This window comes from Dipodomys spectabilis, unplaced genomic scaffold, assembly GCF_019054845.1.
Source record: "Dipodomys spectabilis isolate Male_0828 unplaced genomic scaffold, ASM1905484v1 ptg000096l, whole genome shotgun sequence".
Lineage (NCBI taxonomy): Eukaryota > Metazoa > Chordata > Mammalia > Rodentia > Heteromyidae > Dipodomys > Dipodomys spectabilis.
Genome location: NW_024870773.1, coordinates 4,830,135 through 4,855,871, shown reverse-complemented (window position 1 = coordinate 4,855,871; position 25,737 = coordinate 4,830,135).

Here is a 25,737-nt window from a genome sequence, read left to right as displayed (position 1 = left end):
TGATGATTAGGTAAAGGGTTCCTAACTAGTTCAGCAATGGAGCCCTCTTATACAATAAATAAATCCAGTGGGAAGCAGAAATTCTTTTTTTGGGGGGGGGGCTTGAATTCTGCAACTGGATACTGTCCCTCAGCTCTTCAGCTCAAGGGGAGCACTCTATCACTTGAGCCATGGCGCCACTTCTGGTTTTCTGGTGATTTATTGGAGATAAGAGTCTCACAGCCTTTCCTGCTGGGGCTGGCTTTGAACCACAATCCTCATATCTCAGCCTCCTGAGTAGGTAGGATTACAGGCGTGAGACACCGGTGCCCAGCTAGGAACAGAAATTCTAATCAAACAGAATTATCTTATTTTGTAACTACCCGGCTAAGCTGGCCTTCTGACAGGCTGTGTTCTATTTCAGCTCTCTAAGAAAAGAAAAGCACAGAGGATTTCCCAAAGCCAGGTTAATACAGCACACCCATGACCAGTGAGTGCCACTTAGACTACTAGCAACACTCAGAGCACAAGTGTGAAAAGCTTGCATGAATCCTCCTCTGTGCTCAAGAGTTGCCCACTGAGGACAAGGGTGAGGATACTGTGTGTCCAGCGCTCTGATGAGTTCTTTGCAGTCCTTGTTGTTTAAGTCAGCACTTTCTCCACAGCACAACAAGGTATGCACTAGCCATCAACCCCTCCTTAGAATAGGCAATGATACCATGTGTACCCCCACATGCAAATGGTTTTAAAGGCATCAAATACTAGATGCATCTGAGCATCCATTGTAAAAAAAAAAAAATCAGGCTATTGTACCAAGGAAAGGGCAGTCTGCTATGGCATGTGGTGTGTGGTGGTGATGTGTTCTGCCTGCTGGATTGGAATCACTGGTCTGTGACATCATGGGAGCCTTGGCCATGAGATCAGGACTGGGTATGAGTGACCAGCACCTGTGGATGCATCACAGATAATACAATCAGAAGACACTTTGTGCTGTAAAAAAAAAAATCTGAGATATTCATAGAACAAAGGCCATTCATCATTGAATGAGAGTTAATGCAGATCCATGGCCTGGAGGAGACATCTCAGACAGGAATGGAGAGAGATTGCCAGTTTGGGGGTGCCAATGCGGGATCATTAAAGAAAAGCGATTAGCGGATGGATTTCTGTTTGGGGAAAGAGAATTGATGAATTACATTCCTGCTTTCTTTTTTATTAATTTTATATTTTCTCACAAATGAGTACCAAGATTATAACTAGCTCTCTCTGCCCGTACTCAGGTTATCCTGCTGTTAAACTTGGCCACAGCTACTGAGGCTGTACAGATGTGTCATTATCAGCTAACGGCTGTGCTCTGCTCAGAGCACACATGCCTTCGGTTTTATCTCATCTTCTTTCTGTTCCAGGAGCTCATCCTGGGGACCCTGTTGCCTTGAGTCATCTTGTCTCCTTTGGCTCCTCATCTCCGTAGGACTTCCTTTGCCCTTGATTTTCTTGACAGTGCTGAGATGTTTTTACCAAGTGTTCCAAAAGACACTCTTCAATTTGGTCTGTTGTTTTTTTTCTCATAGCTAAGCAGGGGTTATGGTTTGGAGGAGGATGACCACAGAGATAAAGAGTCATTCTGATCACATTATCTCAAAAGCACATACCATTCACATGATTTACACTGACACTGACCTTGGCCACCTGGTTAAGATCATTTTAAAACATCGATTAGCTGTAGAAGAGGACTGCATGTTGACATGTCCATAGATGCACACAATGTACTTTGACCCAACTCGTCCCCCACCATCACTCTCCCTCATCCCCTTCCTTTCTTTCTCTGCTAACAATCTCTCAGCCAGATTCATCATTTCATTTTCATACCTGTACATAAAGTACTTTGAGTATATTCACCCTCATGTACCTTCCTCTATCCCACTAGTACCCATACCCAGATAAGACATGCTTCAGCTTTCTAACATTCATTTTTTGTAAAGGGCATGGTAATTGTTCCAAGGGGCTTTGCCATGATATTTTACACATGCATACATATACTGTACTGTAATCAGACTGACCATATGTATATGTTACATACGTGGTCATTTTTATATGCCTAACGTTTATATATGGAAGAAAACCTGTGACCTTTGTCTTTCTGAAGCTAGCTTATGCCACTTAATCTGAAGTTTTCCAGATGTACTCATTTCCTGTAAATAATATAATTTCCTTCTTCCTATTGGCTGAAAATTGATGTTTGGGGAGGTTCTCTACTGGAGAGCTACCTTCCTCCCACCTACTTCCTATACCACACTTGTTGGGAGGAAGTCATGGTTCACATTTAAGTGATGGGAGGGATGCTCTAGCCATCTTCTGTAAGCTGTGTGGAATTCTTCAGCCTGTGCCTATTTTCTTTTCTTTTTTTTTTTTTCTTTTTTTGGGTCCGGTCTTGGGGCGGTCTGGGCACTGTCCCTCAGCTCTTCAGCTCAAGGCTAGCGCTCTAGCACTTGAACCACAGCACCACTTCCAGCTTTTTTTCTTTTTGCTTATGTGGTGCTGAGGAATTGAACCCAGGGCCTCATGCATGCAAGGCAAGCGCCCTACCACTGAGCCACCTTCCCAGCCCCTGTGCCCTATTTTCTCTATTCATTTATCTATTCAAGCATTAATTCACATACGTACAGATAATAATGGATATGTACATTATAAATTGTATAAATACTAATATAGACAGCACTATGTTATTTGTTTTATCACGTAAATGATTTTGGCCTTACCATTGGGAGTTGGTTCCCCTTTCCCTATATGTACCTCCCACTGTTGTCTTTATGTGTTTTGCTTTTAGCTCCTCAGGAGGCTAAGATCTGAGGATCATGATTCAAAGCCAGCTAGGGCAGGGAAAGTCTGTAAGACTCTTATCTCCAATAAACCACCAGAAAACTGGAAGCGGTGTTGTGGCTCAAGCGGTAGAGTGGTAGCCTTGAGCTGAAGAGCTCAGGGACAGCCCTCAGGCCCAGAGTTCAAGCCCCATGACCAACAACAACAATAAAAATACTCCCTATGCTTCACTGACTCCATCTTAATTTATATTTTTGTGGTTTTCTCCATTTTCAAGAACAGCAGATACTTTTAATGAATGTCAAAGCATGACATATGAGTAATTAGAAATCACTGTACTCTTTAATCAAATTGCACAATACATTTTAAAATGTAGGAATATTACTAATTTTCTTCAGATTTTGTACCATACTTTATTTCCTCTGTTAGGAACTTAGAGGCTAAAACTTTTTCTTGGAGATGATCATGATTTTTCATCATAATGATACCTAAATTTGTGTCTCTACTATGGGATGGATCAGAGCCTAGACATGCCAAATAAACAATCAATACAGTGAATATATACCATGTGCTAGTGATAGTACCATACCTAATAAGTTTCTTTAAACATGGATCCAATATCCAATTTTAGTTATACCCAGTGGCCCTTCCAAAGTTCCATAATTATTATTATTTTTATTCCTCCTCCTCCTCCTCCTTATCCTTTCCTTTGTCTTCTCCTTCTTTAAAAGTTTTCACTATATATCCCTGGCTGACCTTGAACTGAAGCTGACACAGTTTCCTGCCTCAGATTCCAATTGCTGGGATTACAGAAGTGCCCTACCATGCATGACTGAAAAGACCTTCTTTGACTATCAACCAACTCTTGCCCCATTTCACTTTTTTAAAAGGCTAAATCATGTTTATTTTCCAACTCAAAATTTTGCAACTAAGACATTTTTAAACCTACTTGCAGCCAAGATTGGAGCAAAATACAAAAGGTAATTTACTTACCCCATGCTTGCAGTCAGTTGCAATTTTTCATGGACTACAGTTTTATGGATTCAAGAGTGAACTCACAGTGGTAAAACTTTTATGACTTACATTAATTCAGTGTCCTTGGCTGTCATGTTTCTCAACTTGCTGTCAAGCCACAGAACTACATTTTTAGGATATTTCTATGGGAAACAGTATGGAGACTTACCAAACAAAATTTATAGCAAGACTCCCTGAGAAAGTAGAGCAGGTGGATTCTTCTGCACTCACGCATGCGCACAGCCTTGTCTATAAGAGGGTGGAACATGAACTGTTTGAGGAAGGTATATCCATCATCCCAACCATGTCTTCCATGACACTAACAAATCCCATACTTTCATTTCCTCTGTCACTGTCATTATGACTTCATGACACAAGGTAGAAAAGGCAATCATGATTTAACAGTAGAGAAGGCAGGAGAAGTAGGGGAGAGGAAATGGAGAGATAGCAAAGCAGAGTAAAAGGCATGGAAAGATTGTGTGTGTGTGTGTGTGTGTGTGTGTGTGTGTGTGTGTGTGTGTGTGTGAGAAAGAGAGAGAGAGAGACAGAGAGAGAGAGACAGAGAGAGAGAGAGACAGAGACAGAGAGACAGAGTATACATGCTGATACTGGACTTGAACTCAGAGTGCTGCACTCTTGCATGGCTTTTGGGCTTATGACTGTACAACAGCTCCATTTCTGGCTTTTTGTTGATTAATTGGAGATAAGAGTCTCAAGGATTTTCCTGCATAGGCTGACTTCAAACCAGAATCCTCATTTCTCAACCTCCTGAGTAGTTCGGATGACAGGCATGAGCCAATCTTTGACGCCCATCAGGAGAGATTTTCTTAAGCATTTACCATGTGTTAGGACATGTTCGGCTTATTGTTTTGCTTCCATTTCCCCATCCACTCCTCATAGCTACATGACAAAAAAGGTGACCCAAAGGGACACCACTGATACTGAACAATGACTGGAGAAGCTGATGGTGAAAGTCAGGAAAACTGATGACACTTCCTCAAGCAGCCAACTGCTCCCACTGTGACATTTATTTATTTGTTTATTTATCGATTGGTTTAACCTGATTAAAATCTTCTGTCTCTCCAAAAACCATCTAACCATCTGACCATAGAGAATAACTATCATAAATAATGAATGTCTAACTTTTTGTTATATTATTATTCACTAGCTCTGAACAATACTCAGGGTCCTGAACACTTTTGTTTTATTTAAAAAATAATAAAAATAAAGTAAGACTAGGGATGTAGTTCAGGGTAGAGTATTGCTGAGCATGCACAAAACTTTGTGTTTGATTCCCAACATCAATCAAAACAAAAGAGAAAAAATAAATTTAATTTAAGGCTATATTGGTATAAAGATGAATATCTTGATATGATTCAGGATACTATACATTGATCTTATATACTAAAACTTCTCTTCTGATCTAAAAGAAATGAAGGGACATTTGTGGTTTCCAGAAAGTGTCATGGACCTTTACCCCTACCTCCACCATGCCCAGTGAATCTTCAGCTATATCGAAACCCTATGTCAGCTGATGGATCCCACTTCCATTGGACCTTTGTGTGGTTACCATGTCTCGCTTTCTGGAGAAGAAGACCAAGGCTGTGTATGACTTAAATTTGTATGGTTGAAGGAGGGACATGTTTAAGCTGAAAGAAGAGCTTTGTGCAGGACTAACTCAGCTCAGGATATTCCTATAAAAGCAGCCAGCCAGAGCAGGACAGAGAGACGCGTACTAGATATGATATCTAGAGAATGAAAACATGGCATTCCATTCTCCAGGAAGATTCTGGAGGGGATTGAGCATTTAATTAATTAATTAATTAAAAGATAAGGCAAGTTAAGACAAAAGAGCAATAAATTCCAAAATCTTTCATTTTCTTCTTGAGATGTGATGACTTTCAACATGCTTTTCAGAATAAAGTGAGGCATTTATTTACCCAAATTCAGTTTACATGGAAATACTACGTTTGCACTTTCGCAAACCAAGCTGTAAGAGGAGTTTACAAAGGACCTCTCAGAGGAATTATTTTCTGAAGTAATTAACCTCCTCTTCTGTACTCAGCAGTGGGCTATGACAGAGGACTGGACAAAAGGGAGGCCTAGCAGAAGAGACTTTGATTTTTGCATCTGAATTGCTCATGTTATTGTGTGGTTTATCTTTGAGGTCTTGGCTCCAATCTCTTTCACCTCCCTAGAAAGAGAGCTTTGTCCCTGGGTGACATTGATCAAGATCCATATTGTACTCATATATTGATAGGGTGAATTGAAAAAAATGATAAAATAAAAAAGAAAGAGAGCTTTCCTGACCACTCTACATTTTAGTTAGGCTAGCCTTTATTTTATTTTCCCTTCCTGGTAGTACGTTTGATCACCTGAACTTATTCAAATAATTGTTAACTAGTGTTTGGTTTACTTTGTCATTTAGCTGCCAGAGAGCAGATCTATGTTCTGTTCACTGCTGAATTGTCAGTACCCAGAGTCATAATTATACACTTATTAATTGAATGAATAAAGCCAAAGTTTTCTCTAGACTCCATTGAAAGCCATCATGGGACTAGTTCTGGGAGGAAACCAGGAGTGGCTGGCTCCTTGTTACCTTCAGAACTAGTCATATGACTGCTCCCAGTGAGCAGGAAAATCCTCCACAGTCACCTGACCTCCGTCACTCACTGTAGAGACTTAGCAAGAATTGCCTAGGCCAGAATGCCTCCATGCTACAGAAGGTGCCAGCCATTCTCCATTCCTGAGGCAGGTCTTGAACAGGTATGAAACCAAGACTTGGGACAGTCAAACAACAGACTAAGAAAAGTCACTTTCCAGGGGACAAATAAGTCTGTCTGCTTTCTCAAAGCTGATTCCAACTAACCCCTAACAAATGAGCCACCCTAGAGCTGACCCCATGTTTTTCTTCTCTCTTGTTCCAAGACTCAAGATTGGCAAAAGGAGACAGCACTTCTGTGATGAAGTTATCCAGGCCTCCAACATTCCTTTCAGTACTTTCCATCCTTTGTTTCTTATCCCTCTTTAGAGAAAGGAAATTTAGCTTGATGACCATAGAGGCTTGCCTGAAATCATACAGCTAATAATACCCAAATGTGGGTACCATGTAAGGTTGATGCCAAAATCTACACTTAAACAAATTGGTTTAAACTCAACTTTATTTATTTGTTTATTTATTTATGCTTGATGCTGATCCTGGGGCTGGACTCAAGGCCTGAGCTCTGTCCTTGAGCTTTTTTTGCTCAAGGCTGGTGCTCTATTACTTGACCCACAGCTCCACTTCTAGCTTTTGGGTGGTCAATTGAAGCTAAGAGTTTCATGACTTTCTTGACTGGGCTGGCTTCACACTATTATCCTCTGATCTCAGCCTCCTGTGTAGCTAAGATTACAGGTATGAGCCACTGGCATCTAGCTAAATATAACTTTTTTTAAGTGGTTACATAAATTTCCCAAATTTCACAGTATTGTGGGATAGCGATGCTTAAAGTCACAAACACATATCACTTTCATGGGGCAAATTGTCTATCGTGGTCTATAACATTTATGAGCTCAATGAGCTTTGTGATACAGTTACTTCTTCTACATTGGGTGGTATGTACATTTCTTTTGTTTTGCATAGCATCAGATGCTCCCTCTTTCCCACTTGTTCCCTCCCTCCCATCGCTGCTATTGAGTTGTTTAGTTCATTCTGATCAATGTCCAGTGCAGCTGATGGGTCCCACTGTTGTATGTTTTTCCCTGATTTCCCTCTAGTATTTAAACAAAATAAAATCTTAAATGCTATGTAGATTTCCTATAACTTTCTTCTATTTGTAGCTATCCAGTACTTTCTCTCAAAGGCAACTAATTTAATAAGTTACCAGAGGATTATTTTTCCTGAGACAAGATCTTACTATGAAGCCTAGGTTTCTTCAAACTCATATCCTCCTAGCTTAGCCCCTGAAGCCTGAGATTGCAGGAGTGAAGCTATTCCTGAAAGTATTTTATGCGTATCCAGGTTAACAGAGGCTAGTATATATGTGGACATGTGTATATTTTTATAAATATTTTGCTGTGAAAATGTTGAACTTATACAAACGTAGACAGATCCTGTGAATATGACCTTAAATTCCCATTGCTTGCTCCAGATATTATATCCCCCTTTCCATTCAGACATTCTGTGATTTCATTTATAAATATTTGTGTGCGTATTCTTAAGAGATGAAGTCTTAAAACATAACCAAAATTTACAATCACCCCTAAAAATTAATGATAATTATTAATATCATCCAATATCCAGTCCCTACACAATTGCTTCCTAAATGCCTATTTTTTCTTTCCTTCTTTCCTTCTTTTCTTTTCTTTCTTTTTTTTTTTTGGTGCCACTCCTGGGGCTTGAACTCAGGGCCTGAGCATTTTTGCTGAAGACTAGTTCTCTACCAGTTGAGCCACAGCTCCACTTCTGGCCTTTTGCTGGTTAGTTCAGAGGTAAGAGTCTCACAGACCTTCCTTCCCAGGATGGCTTTGATCCATGGTCCTCAGCTCTCAGCCCCCTGAGTAGCTAGGATTACAGTCATCTAGTAACACTGTTAGGCAAAGGGGTTGTGGCACATTGCACCCATTCACATTTCATTGTCAAAACAAGTCCTGTGTCCCACCTGCACTCTACTGTCATTTCAAGTGTGTCAGGAAGGCCACTGCAAACACGTGTGAGCAGCCTGAATGGTGGCCACAGGCTCCTCTTTCCTGACTCCCAGAGAAGTGAAGAACTGCTTTCAGTTACCCCCATTCCTATGGCTTTTTCTAGCAGATTTCACATACAATGATACAGTTACAGCCTCATGCATTGGTATATTGCTCCGATGGGGCTGTGTGGCCAATTTAGGGCAGCTGTTTAGAGCAAGGCCACACTTAATCAACCCCAAATCCCCATAGCTTCCCCATAGCCTAGACTTTGACATAAGGTCCATTCAGTAAATGTGAGGGGACTTGTGCTTTCTCACTTCAGGAGCCAAGATGACACGGTTGCCAACTGGCTAGTTTGGCTTTTTTATGGATGCAACACCTGGAACAAATGTATAATTTAATGTTGTACATTTTTACAAACAGTCCATTTCCTACAGACCTATAGAAGGTGCTGTTTGTTTAGACAATGGATTTTCTTTCCTTCTTTTCTTCCTTCTTTTCCTTTCCTTCCTTCCTTTCTCTCTTGTTTGCATTTTCCAGAACCAGTGGATCTTGGAGCTTTTAACATAAATAATGAAGAAATTAAAATAAACTCTTATATAACAGATAGGAACCTTTTCGTCACCATGAATCATAAACGAATTATGGTTCCTTAAACTACAAACTGAATCGATGAATGTCCAGTTAGATACAGAACAGAAGGAATCCAGTGTGCCTCATGTTTAAATATAGAATATTTAGAGATAAGACTCAGGTTCAATTTTTCTTCTTGTTAGGATTTAATCTCTCTTGGGTTCATGGGAACCCAAATATGGAAAACAATATGTCCTAGACTTTGATGAGAATAAAGCTGTATGCAAAGTAGCTCTAGCAACCTATTCAGTGGTAGGGCAGGAGGGTGGACATAAAAGGCAATCTGGGTTCCAGTGGTTCTTGCATGTAATCCTAGCTACTCAGGAGGCTGAGATCTGAGGATCATAGTTCACAGCCAGACCAGGCAGTCCATGAGACTGTTATCTCTAGTTCATCACAAAAAAATCCAGAAGCAGAGAGCCATGACTCCAGTGGTAAAATGCTAGCTATGAGTAAAAAACTCAGGGACAGCACCCAGGTCTGAATCAAGCTCTAGGACACACACACACACACACATACACACACACACACACACACACACACACACACACAAATAAAATTAAAAGTATAGAGGAGAGAGCTGTAGGCAAGATCGGTCATAGAGCACCAAGCAGACCTTATAGAGCCTACTGAGTTTGAATCCCAGTACAGTCAAAAGGAAAAGAAGGGCACTAAGAGGAAGAGGAAGAAGGGGAGGAGAAGAAAGAGAAAGAGGAGGAGAGAGAGAAGGGAGTGGAGAAGCACCTAGGGATAGAGCAGGGTGTGAGAATTAGAACTGGTGCATGGGTTGGTAGCAGTGGAGCTCTTCTTCATCTCCTGAGGTGGGGTGGGTGAAAACAGTGGAAAGGAACTTAATTCAAGTGTCAGTTGCCTTTTGGAGAACTGGGCCACATCTCACTGAAGACAACATCTTTAAGAAGAGAAATATTAGATGATAATATCTTACCTTGGTAAATTAGGATATGAAAATAACAAGTCCTACTTTTGACTGATAAGCTGTGAAAACATTTTTAAGCAACCATGATAGAGAACATGATTTATTCCGAAGAGTCGTTGTTTCTGCCTAGCAGACATCTGTTCAACTAGTATTTGGTCCACATGTTGCCCCTGCGGGCCCCTCCCCAGGCTTCTACCTAATGGGAGGAGAACACGATTCACATTTTACCCATTCGGGTGTCCAAGAGATGTTCTTTGTGTGATGGGTTTTATATCATGGCTCAGCATGGCCATGAGACTAAGTTGCTTTTTTAGTCTTCGTAACAAAACAGAGAAGCTGACCCACCACTAATATGTAGATGAACAAGAAATGAACATTGGACATTATAATCCACTAGGATTCGGAGGGGATTTACCATTGCAACATAATTTAGCTTAAGCTAATGCCTCTAGAGATATTGGGACCAGAAATCTGATCCTGATCTAGCAAATTCCTGCAATATGTAGGCTGTCGTCTACATCTAGGAAGAATGATCCAAATAAATGTATGCCTTCAGTCAAGAAGTGGAAAATCACAACATTGATGACTCAGGTTTGTTTCTATGGCTTGCATGTAATGAGAAATTAGCTAAAAGATATAAGCTATGAAAGGGATTTCTAGTTCAAAAGCAGAATTGAAAGAGAAATACAGGAAAGCCAGAGGTCGCAGAGTTTACAAAGTCAGACATGGGTTGAAAAAGATGTGAAATGAGAAGAGCTGGGGTAGGGCATTGGGGAAGCACTGCATCTTCCCCCAGAACAACTATTCCTTCTTGCTTCTCTGGAGGGGATAAAACTATGTTATGTCATATAGGTACACTATGTATACTGAATGTTGAATGGAAAGAGACCTAGTATTTGCTTCTTCCAGCATTGATGGTCAGATCTCTCTTCTCCAGCTAAGAGCTTAAAAAACAAATCCTCTGGAAAAGCTAAAAGGGGAATCCTTAACATACTAACATTAGAGTTCTCTCAACAAACGTCCACTTACACCACAGTAGGCTTTAAAAGTAAACAAGCCTTTGAGTACTGATTGTGATCTGCCTTCTGAAGCTAGAAGAATACATGAAGATTCATATTCTTCTTCATCCTCATATCTGCCTCTATCTCTTTCTCTTCCTTTCATGTCCTAAAATCAAAATTTCTAGTCAGTTTTGTATTTCTTGACTCTTCAATTGTGAGGACTAAGGATTGATTACCAGGTAGCTGAGGATACTGGAAAAATCAAAAGGAAGAAAGTCAACCTGGAGAAAATAGAGACCACCATATTCATAACAATTTAAGAAACTATGCATATAAATAATAAAATCTAAAAATGCATAATATATAGATATAATATCTTATTATTAAAAAATCATATATATAATTAATACTCTCAGAATCCAAGAGAAAGTTTTGCGTCCATGACAAAAGTATGGGTATTTTAAAAGACTCATTCAGACATTTGGAGATCAAAAGCAGAGATTTTTGGAACGCCAAAATCTGATCGCAGAAGCAACAGCATTCTCAGTACAACAGATGGAGGTTCAGTCTGGGGAATAATCCAAAATGCAAAAGCATAAAAAGTAAACCAGTGAAGATCATAAAATTGAAAGACCAGTAGTCCAAGTGGTCCTATGCTGACATTAACTAGGAATTCCTTGGAAGTGCAGAAAACTTCCTTTCAGGAATATTAGAGCCAACCAAAACCTCTGTTGAAGTCTAGAAGCAGGCACTCACACTGCTTAGACATCAGTTGTAGAAAAGGATCTGAGCCAAGCAGTGATGTGGTCAGATCTTCCTGTACCTAAGCTCCCGCTTTGAGAAGTAGATCAAAGAAGATCATTTCTGTGGGATGAAATGAGTTTCAGCAGAACCAAACCGCAGATCATGGAGGAGGAGAGCTTTGTCAGAACACCGATAAGTCAGTCATCTCGGCGGGATATTCTTATCTCAACTTTAAAATAATGGTGGCAGGGATTCTGCTCACACATCTCTGGAGGACAGTACTTTCATCTAGATCCTGGGACCGGTCTCTGACCATTTGGGGCCTCCCTATTAGAATGTCTTTTGCTTGGGTATTCCACACCTGTTTTTGGATCATACTCTCACTTGATGGAATGCTTCCTTCAGCAGCTGCTTGAGAAAGGTTTATTTTATCCTTATACTTCATCGATAGGATAAAATTGCTAAATATACATAAGTTCTGGATAAAATAACCAATCAAATAATTTCTGTTTGGAATATCTTCATACTTGTAGTGTTTTCATAAGAAGTCTAAAGCCCTGAATATCACTCTCTTATGTGTTCTATATTTTATTCTCTGGAAACTTGGAACATCTAATCTAACCTTTGACTTGAAGATCCATATGCTGTGGTTCAGTATCTCAGTGATTCCCTCCTTGTGATTTGTGTGCCTCAGTTCTGAATTTTTTCTTGAGTCATTTGGTTAATGATTTCCTCCGTTCATTTTCTCTAATATCTTTTTACAATTTTCTTACAGTTGAGATTTTTTTTTCTGGTCTGTCAAGACTGGGCAATTAATCTATAAATAATCTATAAATTAATCTATAAATAAAATTAAAGGTTTTATAGATGTATAGTTTTAAAAGGGAATTTCTTTGGGGAGAAAAGGAAGGGGAACCTTTAAGAGTAGAGCAAAGAAGACCTTTGAGATATTGCTAGCTATCTGCCTTTTGAAGCTGGGAGAAGAATACACAAGGATTCATATTCTACTTCATCCTCATTTCTGTCTCTATTTCTTTCTCTTCCTTTCACTTTCATACTCCTTCTCTTCCTATTTATTCCTCCTCCTCTTCCTCTTCTTTGTCTTCATCTACAAAATTACATGATATATGTTAAATGGCATGCTTATAGAGTGCCATGCATACCCTGCTGTGCAATGAAACCGCGGGACTTAGTCCTTCCTCTGACTGTAATTTAGCTCCCCTTGATCAACATTCCCCCTCCGTCCCTCCCTTCCTTCTGCTCTCTAAGCCTATTTTTCTTCTTCCGATTGTACATAAATGTTTTATATCCAATAATGTATGATAAGCCTCATGAAAATTTAGTCTTTTAATTTAAAAGAGTCAAGTAGCAATGAGTGATTTAAAACAAGAAAAAAGCCTGAAGAATTTCTGTATCCTAATGTAGGATGATCTTCAGAGCACTGGGGATGAAGTGGAGGGAGGTAGCTGAGTATACTGTACATACTTTGCATAAACAGGGCCCTGTGTTGAATTTCCAGCACCAAGAAAACCCAGACAAACCAAATGACCAAAAATCCAAAGTATTTTGACCTGGGAAAGGCAAGGAGGCAGTACAGTCACAAGACAGTGACTGAGTAGAGAAGTCAAAGCAGGTCATAGACACACAGACACACAAAAATACACACATATATACACACACATGCAGACACACAGTCACATACACAGACGTCGACACACATCATCTACTTGAAAATATCCACACATAGACAACACCACACACACACACACACACACACACACACATTCTTGAGTATGCAAACGCATGTCCATGTTCTTAGGAACTTAGAACACTGAGATGGAAATGATGCCTGGAGACAAGGAATAAGGAATTCTCATATTATACCATCTAATAGTTTTCAGTTTGGACCACAGCATATGACCAACTTGTGAATGAATCTCTGGAAGGGTGGAAATACGCCATGAAAAAGGCTGACAGAGGCTTCGGCAGTGTGTCTCGTGCTTTATCATTTATTGCATCATTTCATTGGGGGGGGGGGGGGTGCCAGTGTTGCATGTCACATTTCATTTCTGAAGTTGTGTGGTACTCATATGAAGTCCCTCATATCCTGCTGGCTTGCTGATTTTTCTGTTATACTCTACTGAAGTAGGTAAAATCTCCACCAAAGCCATCGGGAATACAGATCTCACTTGGTATAAATGATTATAATGACAAAAGATAAATTCCAACAAGTCTACCTTACTTATCACTTCATGTTCCAGGCCTAAGAAGGTTGTTTTTTTTATTAGAAAATGGATTTTGATAGATTCACTTGAACAAAGAAATGAAAAGTAAGAATAAAAAGATCCTAAAGATTTTCAGTTGAGTCCCTGAATACTTGAAGTTGGGATGAATTATAACAATTACACAATCAAGTTGGGAGGCATAATAACAATCATATAATCTAAGATCTTCATTTTCAGAGGAGAATTGAGGCTCAGAATAGTAAGTGATCTGCCCAAGGTTATCAGACAGAGAAAATTCTCAATGGGCCCACAGTCTGCTGGCCCCTGGCTGAGCACTTTGTCCTATATACCACATTCTTATCAGAGAATAGAACAAGCAGTGATTTCCCAAGACAGTATTTAGTTTCTGTACCAAAGCATTATCCAGACTTGAGACTGGGCACCACAGCAGGCAGACTTTGTCCTGCCAGCCATGAGAACAGGATTTCCTGAACAAGACAAATGAAAAAAGCAGGACATGAGAATCAGATAGGAGGGCAGCAAGGCTTCCAGAGGATGAACTCTCCTGTAGCGTAAGGTTCTCAGAGTCTAGGGAGCATTAGGAAAGTGCCCTGAGGCATGTCTGGGGGCCGTGGGATCACTGAGCCGCAGCTTTAGCACATGACAAAGCCAGAAGGAGTCCTGGCGCTGGAGTCAGACAGTCTTGAGTCAGTCCTGGCTCAGCTGCTTACTCTATTAGACTTGGATTAGGTTTTGCTTTCTCTGCTCCTCTAGTCATCAGAAAAAAAAAATAGAAAAATAGGGTAATGACAGTAATGACAGTTGCCGTGGATTTAAGTGTATCTCTTTCTATATGCCTCTATCTATCTCTGTCTTTCTCTGTAGCGTTTAATAAATAATAAGTGTAATTATAATTATCCTTAGGAAAGATAAATAACCTATTTTAGGGCCTAAAGACAACTCTGCTGTGCGTAAGACAGAAGCACAGTTATCACTGCACTCCAGCCCTAATGTCAAGGTTGCAAGCTCAAGGTCAGCAGGTTGTCTCCCTAGCTTGCAGAATCGATGCCTGTAGATTGCCATCGCCCAGTTCATCAGCTCGGTTTTCCTAGAGACCAGGAGAGTAGCAGATGACAGAAAACAAGGCTGTGCTCCTTATGGACAAGTTGACCTAAGTATCTTGAGAGATCTAAAAGGTATAAACAGCAGTCTTTACTTAAAAACAAACAAACAAACAAAAACTCTGCAGTCAATGAGCCAGGTGATAATCCCTCTTTACTTAGTATATGCCAGGGTACCTAGAATTCCCTATCAGGCCTTGTGGAGATTTTTGTGAAGTTTGTGGAGGGATAACAGCATAAGCTATATAAAGAACCAAATTAGCGGTTAGACATGGCAGCCACACACCTGTAATATAATACTTGGAAGGCAGAGACAGCAGAATCATAGGAAAAAGCATGAGCTCCCCTCTGAAAAGCAAACTAAAATCCAAAGGACTTAGAGGTGTGACCCAAGTATAGAGTGCCTTCCTAGCAAGTGGGAGACCCTAAGTACAATCCCCAGTACAACCAAAAAGTAGATCATAGATAGATAGATAGATAGATAGATAGATAGATGATAGATAGATAGATAGGAAATTAAATCAGATTGGCAGGCAAAAGGTTAGAGAAGCCTTCAGAAGAAGAAGGGAGAAGGGAGCTAGGGTACAGAAGATATGCCCCAGCCCTTTAGTCTTTAAGAGCAGGGGTAAGTTTGAGTTGTTCAGACATACATCCCTTCCCAGCCCTGCATTTCCTTCTTTCCTGTCTGCCTCCTATAACAGCTTCTACGCAGACTTCTCATTTCATATTCTCCTGTGATATGCTTAGTATTCTCTCCAGTGTCTTAGTTTCAGTCATTCCAAGACCTCCTAAAGGATGGAGTTTCTGCTCTAGTATTGGGTTTCCAGGGGAGTGGGGTGTTAGGATTGTTTGAACTTGGTTAGTAACTTGAGCCTAACAGAACATGGTGCTGCTTTCTTATGTGGGAATACTATCTTACATAATCTGAAAATTGAAAAGATTTGGGGTGTCATGTGCATGCAGAACCTCCACTAGTGAAGCCCCGAGTGGTTTGGGGACCGATATTCCTTTTTCTAGCAATCTCTCCATTCTCTTTCCTAAGCTGTCCACCTGCTGAACCTCCCCGACCTATCCCAAGAAGCTACAGAGCTCTGTTGCTCCCCTCATCCATGGAGTCCCTGAGGTTGCTGACCTGCAAATCCAAGCTCCTTCCCCATTTCCCCTTTCCTTATGGGTCTCCTCCTTTTCTCTTCCGCCACTGCCAAGCTATACTTCCAGGCCTTCCAGAGTCCCACCACCACCACCACCACCACCACCACCAGGCCTGCCAATGCATTGCAGATGCAGTGTGATGACAGGTCATCATGGTCCTTTGGCCTTGATGGGGAAGAAGCCATCTCACCTGTTAGATTCCACCTGTAGGGGCCTGAACGCAGCTTACCAGACACACCCAACAGCACAGACGGTGACTTGAGAAGTACTTGACATTCAGCTAATAGGAAGCTGGGCTAGAACAAACTGATCTGATGGCTGAATGGCAAGCTGAACTCACCCTTATAGCTCCTTCACCACACCTTCCCCTTCCCCTTTGTTACTGAGTCACACTTGGCACTCTGGACTCCCTGTTTCCTTAACAGGAGTTTTCTGCCAGAAGGCACCTAAATCCTCACTTAAAAAAAAAAATCCTGGGGCTCAGTGGTAGAGTGCTTACTTTGTATGCATGAGGCCCTGAGCACCACATAAGCAGAAAAAGCTGGAAGTGGCGCTGTGGCTCAAGTGGTAGAGCACTAGCCTTGAGCTGAAGAGCTGAGGGACAGTGCCCAGGCCCAGAGTTCAGGCCCTACAACCACCAAAAATAAATCCTGGTGACATTGCCTCCACACTTGTAATAACTAAGCTACTCAAGAGGCTGAGATATAGAGGATCTCACTTTGAAGCCAACTCAGGCAGAAAAGTCTACAAGACTCCATTTCCAGCAAAAAGCCAAACTGGAGGCATGGGTTCAAGTGGTAGAGCACCATCAAAAGGAAGGAAAGAAGGAAGGAAGGAAAAAAGGGAGGAAGGAAGGAAGGAAAAAAGGGAGGAAGAAAGGATAAGAAAGAAAGTTTAGTTACCAGATCACTCTGAAGAGTAGATGTCTACCTCTACTTGGGCCTCTTCCGAAGTGTAGGTATACATAGAGTAAGGGGTCTTTTAGCCCATTCTCCATTCTCTTACAGCTAAGAGTGGGAGAAGGGCTCTACCCAGGAGACAATTGTGCTGATGCTGGAGATCAGGACTGAGGCCATGCACAGTCTTCTAGTTTTGGTAGAATTATATGTTCGGCACCTCTATCCAGAGTGACTGAAACACACTCACTGATGCCCATTTGATGGACAGTAATGACCCAGGAGTTTACAACACAAGTAGCACCCATATCCACGCTGTGGAGGTTTGTGGCAAGGGGACCTTTGGACAAGGCAGAATTGTGCTAGGGCCCTGGGGTCCTGAGTGAGGCTTCCCACTTCCCACTCCAGACTTGATAGGAACAGACAGGCGGTTGCTGGACAGCCTGGGACAACAGCAAAACCCTCTCTTTGCCTTTTTTGGAGACAGAGAAATGGAGTTTATATTCTTGGGAAAGACTCAGTCGGGAATATGCTTTTCATTACGTTCACAGAGATGAGTGAAGGGTCAGGCCCGGGGCTCTGCAGCTCAGGCGTTAGCACCAATTTCCTGGAGGGCGGCTGCCTCATGCACCACTTTCCCAGGAATCTCACACTGGGACGTGGGAATTAGAGACTTGGAGGGTCCCAGTTGCTTCTCCTCCACAAACCCACCCAGGCCTGCCTTTCTGTTTCTCATCCTCCTCATCCAAGCTTCCTGCTCTCAGCTGCAGGACCCAGACACCACAGCACCACCCGTGCCAGGCTGCCCAGAAGGCAGACAAATCAGAGGCATCGCCGCCCGGCGTCTCCTCCTTGCCTGGTGAGGGATGCTTTCGCCATCTGCTTTCAATGAAGTGTGGGTTTCAGTACATATTATGGAAACAGAAACGGAAAAACCATCGGGGTCCCTCCTGCAAAAACAATCATTATCCCCTGAAATGAGCTCTCAGGAACTTCCGGGTGTGGAGTCCATCACTAGTAATGAAGAAGAATTCAGACAGGAATTCTGGCAAAGCTGGATCAAGGAGAGGGAAGAAGAAATGGAATGTTTTGACTCACCCCACAGTGGAAAAGAGAGTCCCCCGAATACAGCAAACAGCCCAGTCCTACCGTGAAGGCTGCAGAATCTGACACCAGCCTGGCTTCTCTGATTCAAAAATGTGAAGGGCTCCAGAGCTGGGGAGGTGAGATGGATTACTAGGGAGCCACACAGTACTTGGCCAAAGACAAATACAGGCCAAGGTGGAAAAGATGATCTGCCCTAAGCACAACACACTGGATCAGGACTGCAAACCCTGTAAGTGATGGTTCTTTAGATCAGACTCACTAACTGGGATAGCCTGATTACCTCCATTGCAACCCTTTCACCCACCTGCTTGGGGTTGATGTGTGAGAGACAGAAGCTCCTGTGGTCTATCGCTCAAGAATCAAGGAAAGGAAAGGATGAGGATTGAGTGTGTCCATGTGCCCTGGGCATTCAGTGAGGCTCCTGGTACTCAGCAGGCTGACAACGTGCTGCCTTTACCCTGTGGACAAAGACAGCACTATCTTTCCACAGAGCAGTGTAGATTTGTATACTGTATGCTGACACAGGGCTGAGGCATGGTGTGTTTGTGTGTGTGTGTGTGTGTCTGTCTGTGTGTCTATGCCTGTGCGTGCCTGAGTGTGTGTGTGTGTGTGTGTGTGTGTATGAGAGTCTTCCTTTCCCTCTTTGCCCACTGACACCTCTCTACTTGCCAGTCTCCTTTTTCTCTGTTAAGATAGCATTATCTGGGAGAGACTAACACTTCAAGTTTGTTCAGCAATTGGCATCATTAGGGAAATTAGTTCATCAGACTCTTCTCCAGAGGAACCTTAATGGGAGGAAACTGAGAATCTTGAATACCGATCTGGAACTAGAGAATCTGGAGCACAAAAGTGGTCAGGAAAACAGGAAATTAGTTCAACTTCACAGTTTGGTTGGGAACATCCCACCTTTGGATCTTCTCATTTGTGCAGTTAGAGAGAGGATGAGAACTCAGAGATGAGGACTTCCCCCCTCCTCGTAAAGACCACAATTCTAGGCCCATGGTGTTTGGTTGTTGTTTTGTGCCTGTCCTGGGGCTTGAACTCTGAGAGTGGGTACTATCCCTGAGCTTTTTTGCTCAAGCCTAGCACTATACCCCTTCAGCCACATCTCCATTTTTGGCTTCAGTTTTTTTGTTTTCAGTAGTTAATTGGAGATAAGAGTCTCATGGACTTTCTTCCCTCAGCTGGTTTTGAACCACAATCCTCAGATCTCAGGTGTGAGCTACTAGTGCCTGGCTCATGCCCATGTTTTATTCAGGAAAAACCCTCCATTGTTGGTAGCTGATTTTTCCAATCTGGCTTCTTCATAAACAAAGATGGAACTAGTTTTGACACTTAGTCTGTTTTCTGTTGCTATTGCTAAACACCTGAAACCAGTTAATTTCTAGCAAATGGAAGATTATTTGGCTGAGTGTTCAGGAGACTGGGAAGTCAGAATACAGAGACAGCATCTACTTGGCTGCTAGGGAAGACTTTCTTGCTGTGTTGTATCATGGAGGTCATCAGGTGATCAAGCAGAGCAAAGGTGCAAGCTCAGATCTCCGGACCGCTTCTTACAAAGTCAGTAACGCCATCACAGAGGCCCACCCTTCTGACTGCATTTAACCCTGGGTCCCACCTCCAGATATAAGTGTATGCACTTGGAGACTATATTTATAGCACCTGAACCTTGGGGGAACATATTCAATTCAAAGTGATACCCTACTTCCAAATATCGGAATTTTCTTTTGTTAGCATTTCAATGTGTGTGTCTTTATATACATTATTCTTAGTGTGATTCTACATAAATTGTCTCACTGATTCTTAGGACCATGTGGACATGTGGTCATTTTTGCCTGTTGATAAAAGACAGCAGGTGAGGCACAGGTCTGAATCCAAGGGGGAAAAAAATGGGAAGGTGGTACCTCAAACCCAAACCCTGCCCTCCATTCCCCAAGCTTCTTTGAAGATCACCCAGTCCCCACACACCTGCAGGCCTGTCATTTACCTCTCAGAATCCAGCAAGAAGCTATGCTAGATTCCTGGGAACAAGTCACCCAGCCATGCCTCTGTAGCCACAGTGACTAGTATCTACATGACTATGGCCTCACAGGAAGATGGCCCTCAGAGACTTCAAGGCCAGCCTGAAACTGACAGTGTTATAGCAAAAGTTTCCTTAATTTTTTTCTAGGCTGAGAGAGGGTGCTGATGGCTATGGAGGAGTGCCATACTTCCCTCCCCCCTCCCCATCCCCAGAGGACCGGGACTGCTTGTCCTCTTGGTGGCCAGTGCCTGAGCTATTTATTTACTCAGCTCTCTGGATAGCTTCCCCCATGGCATGGGAATGGATTGGCAGGCTTAAGTGTGCCAGAGCACCGTGCTGCACCCACATGCCGGTAGCACAGCAGCCTGTCCCTCCCAAGAGCCACTGGGTACATCTCATGTCCCATGGCAAGCAGCCAGGGTTCTGGTAGTTCCTGTGTCACGTGTAAGTCTGCAGCCACTCAAGCAAAGGCAAAGGACATTGCAACCAGAGTAGTCACCAACTCGAGCCTCAAAACTCCAACAGATTGGTTAGATCTAGAGAGTTAAGTTTCTCCTTGTCACATGTTGCTCATTCTTTTTTTTTTCTTTTTAATGATGGTCCTGGGGCTTGAACTCAGGGCCTGGACATTGTTCCTGAGCTTTATTGCTCGACGTTAGCACTTTGCCACTTGAGTCACAGATTCACTTTCAGCTTTTTTGGTAATAAATTGGAGTTCAGAGACCCATAAACTTTCCTACCCAAGCTATCTTTGAACCACAATCTTGGAATCTCAACTTCCTGAGTAGCTGGGATTACAGGTATGAGCCACTGGTGCCTGCCTACCTTGTTCATTCTTATTAGGCATTTACTATTACTTTGTTAACTGCGAACAGAGTCTCTTAAATGAGTATTTTTTTTCTGATTTAATATACTTTTTCATGTAGTTCACTGAAAATTAATACTCCTAAATATGATCATTGTGAATAGTTGAATGAATTGTGATTGGTCCACAACGTCATGGGGAACTTTATTTAAAAGACTAAACTACATTTTGTTACAACCTCTTTCTTTTAACTAGTTCAGTGCCCTGTTGAGCAAATTATCTCAACTGAGAATCAAAGCTCAATTGGAAAGCCAGACACCAGTAGCTTACACCTATAAACCTACTCAGGAGGCTAAAACCTGAGGATGTGTGGTTCAAAGGCAGCCTGGGAGGGAAAAACTGTGAGAATCTTATCTAATTAATCACCAAAAGAGGTGAAAGTGGAGCTGTAACTCAAGTGGTAAAGAGACAGCCTTGAGTTAAAAAGCTAAGGAACAGTGTCCATGCCCTGAGTTCAATCATAATACTGACACAAAATACGTGTGTGTGTATAAAACAAAAAATAAGTCCGTTGTAACCAATTGAAGCAAGTGCCATTTCATGACTCTGATTGTTATGTCACTGGAATTAATCAGAATTAACCAGATCTCAGAGTTAGTTTATTTTAGTTCAGCTATCTGGTCATCCATTGCTCAGTAACTATAAATTATAGAGGAAAGGAAGTAAGCTATATATAATAATATGAATGTTTAACACTAGGATACAACTTACCCTGTGCCAAGCATTATTTTAAGCACTTCGCATATGTCAACTCATTTAATCTTCCAAACAACTGGGTGAGGTAAGTTCTATTATTATCCCCATTGTACACAAGAGCAAAATGAAGTGCAGAGAAGTAAGCTATTTCCCCAAAAGGCACAGTTGCGTTGTTGGGTCACTCGCAGACCCAAAGCTCAGTCTGTCTTATCTTCAATGCCGAGAATTACCAATCTTGATTGCTAATAAACTCCAGTCAATTAATAGAGCTGATTTGTCATGGCTGGATTTGTGCTGCCACCATGAGGGGAAGGAATCTTAGTCCAGCTGGATCAGGGAGAAGCTCAGGAATGAGGAAAGGGAAGCAGATGTAGAACTGAGCTCTAAGTCTCCACTCAAGCAGCAAGCATCCAAGGGGTTGGTCCTGTATCCAGGCCCCTCTCCTTTCAGCAGCCTGAATGAGCCAGGTCACAGGGCAGAGCATGCCTTGCTTTTCGTGCAATCTGGTGTTTGAAAATGAGGCATGAGACCTGAGCTAAGAGTCTAAGGGTTAAAATGAAATGGAAAGCCAGGTTGATTGACTGTTCAACCAATTAGATCTGTTCAAAAGGATTAGAGTGGCAGAGAAAGGCAAATGTGAGGAATGGAAATCAGGAACCCAGAGGGCAGATAAGACTATAGAATGGAGCAGGACAGATACAGCACACATCCCCAGAGCTTACTGAGCTTTGCAAGCTGTTTGCCATGGGAAACCTGCAGGTTCAGAGGATTCCTGGGGGCAGAGTGGGTGTGGTTCTCTTCCTCCTTGCCTCTATCTGGCTTGGCCCAGCATGGTGATGAAGATAGGATATCTTATAGTTAATTATATGTGCCAAGAACATGGTTGGGACATTCCCACATCAACACACATCACCCAGGAGTCTGGGGAAGCAGGATTACATAGACCAGAGAAGAGAAGCCTTGAGAGGCAAATAAACCTGGGTTCAGACATGGGCTCAGTTAGCTTTGTCTATCTCTCTCTCTCTCTCTCTCTCTCTCTCTCTCTCTCTCACACACACACACACACACACACACACACAGAGTCAGAGATACAGAGAGAGACAGAGACAGGGAAAGAGAGAGAGAGAGAGAGAGTTTTATTTCTTGCTGGGGAGGCAGCATGGAGGTAAAGAGGCCAAGGTAAAACCATCTTCAAAATGTTTACAGGAGTCTCTCCTTCCTACTTATAAGTGGTCCTATGCCTTTCTGGGGTCACCCCACTTCCTTCCTCTCAGAGGTATGTCCAGATACTGAGCGCTCCGAAGTGGCAGTGTGGGGGGTGGGGAGGAAGCCTCCGTGTTCTCCCCTTCCCCCTCACCTCTCACCTCTCCCTTTTGCCCTCGCCTCTCTCTTCACTTCCGGCCTCAGCAGGAAGAGCCACCATGGATGGCAGGACCCAAAGAAGCAAAATAAAGCTAGACTTCCTGAGCTCAGGGGTCGGTGACCTGATTTCCAAGGCCATTTTCTCAGAAGAATGTGAGCTCCTTTGACTCAAGCCTGGGAGGGTGACAAGTTGCAGGCTGCCAGAGCAGAGGCTGCATCTCAGCCTTGCCAGCCTCACTTGAGTCATGGCGGGCTCCCTAGCCCCCATAGGCCTTGTTAGCTCCACGCCTCACCTCTGGACTACCTAGCCTCTTGGCAAGGCAGTACTGAAACTTCCATCTTTTCAGCTGTCTCGTCAGTCTCTAGGATATGTCTGGATGAAGCTCCATCGCTTTCAGGAATTCCTGCCTCCAGGATTAGGTCAGAGTTGGGTCCTGTATTTAGCCTCCTAAAACCTTGTCACCCTGAAAGCTCAGTGGAGTAGAGCTCCCTTCAGATTGCCCTCTAGTAGGACCAGTGGGTCCTTCATTAGGTCACGAGGACCATCTCTGATACCGTGGAGCCCCTGCTCCACTGGCCCTACCCAGCCAGGATGACTTCAGGATCCATCAGTCAACAAAGGAAAAACATAAAGTGAGTCTGATTTTCCCAGCTGCCTGAGAGGAGAGAGGAAATCAGCCACTGTGAACCATACAATGCCATCCAAACAATTCAAGGAACTATCAAAGGAAGTGACCAAAATAACCCAACAGACCACTGCCTGCTGGGGAGTGAGGAAAATGGAAGTTTGTATCTCTACAGCACAGGGCCAGGGGACCTGGGGTGGGGGGTGGGGGGAGGAAAAATAAGTTTCCCCAAAGCAAGGGAAACTGCTGCTTGTAAATATTTACCAAAGGGAGTTGTCTTTTTAAAGGCCAAGCCCCGGAAGACATTTGTGGAGGAAGGCAGGCATAGAGGTCCTAGTAGTAGGGGGCTGGCTTACTCCAACCTGAGCATTACCTTAGTCTCCTCAATTGAGCATGGTAGGCTGGATTGTGAGTAGCTTGACATTGGCTATGGTGGACTAGTGACATAAGAATCAACAGATCTATAAATCAAGTCTCCTCTCCTCTACCTCTCTTTCCTCCTACCCTAGGTAACATCTGGACATATTTGAGCTTTCCACTAGCCGAGGCCAGTAAAGAGCTTAGTACAACCAGGCAGGAGCTGGCCAGGAACAGTGGTTTGTATGTGGGTGCAGAGAAAGAATCTGAGAGGGCTGGGAAGGTGGCTCAGTGGTAGGGCGCTTGCCTTGCATGCCAGAGGCCCTGGGTTCAATTCCTCAGCACCACATAAGCAAAAAAAGAAAAAAGCCAGAAGTGGCGCTGTGGCTCAAGGGGTAAAGGGCTAGCCTTGAGCTGAAGAGCTGAGGGACAGCGCCCAGGCCCAGAGTTCAGGCCCCACAACCGGACCCAAAAAAAAAAAAATCTGAGAGACCCTCCAGAAAAGAAAAGAAAAAAAAAAACTTGTTTGCAGAGAAATTTGAATATATATGTTAACTCCTGAGGTCTTTTCCCTCACCCTCTGATCTGTGGAGTCAATTCTGGAAATCTCTCTCCATAACAAAGAGTTTTAAAAACTTCAAGACCCAGCTAACTAAACATGAAGCCCAGGAGAGGATAAACAGCGGTCTGTTATCATACTCATTATCCCTGCCTTCAAAGGACTCGAACATGTTTACAAAAAGAACACGAGAGCTCTCTGTATTTATTTTAAAGTGTAGACTTTAATAAACAGTCTTGAAAAAGAAAAGAGCCCACGTAACACACAGGGGAAACAACCTTCTTTCTTTGTTTCAAGCATCAGTCAAAAAATAACACTCCCCTTGGCTTCAGCTTAAATGAGTTTTGCTTCTTCACCAAAGTTCACCATTTATAAAATACATTTGTTTTATTGGCTTTGATCTCCCCACTGGCTCAGCTTGAGGTAGGTTCAAAGTTCTGTAGAGTTAAACACAACCACATGTGACCTGGGCAGCTAGCGTGTTCCATCAGCCAATGTCGGCAAAGGCAAGAATCAGGATTGGAAACTTGACAAAAGTGGGCAATGCCAAGATCAAGGGCACACCCACCCAGCAAGCCTCAAGTCAGACGCTAGCTGCTGCTGATCCACTCCTAGTTAACCAGTGTGTGTGCCCGGGTGGAGAAGAGGCCCAGTGCTGTCTAGCTCCACGCTGTACCTAGGAGTTTGTTCCAAGGCTCTGCCACACCATCACAGGTCATGACAGGCCTGGGACACTTCCGGGACAAATGTAAAGCTTTGGGATTCAAAAATTAATAAAGTAAAATCTCACATCCTCCTGTTACAAGAAATTGAAAATATAAGCATTTTAAACACTTGTGTAGATGTGTGTGTGTGTGTGTGTGTCATACACCTGAATGTGCATGGACAGTTAGGAAGTTTGGTCAATAAATGGTTGATAGGTACAGAGAGATAGATGTAGCTTCAAACTCAACCA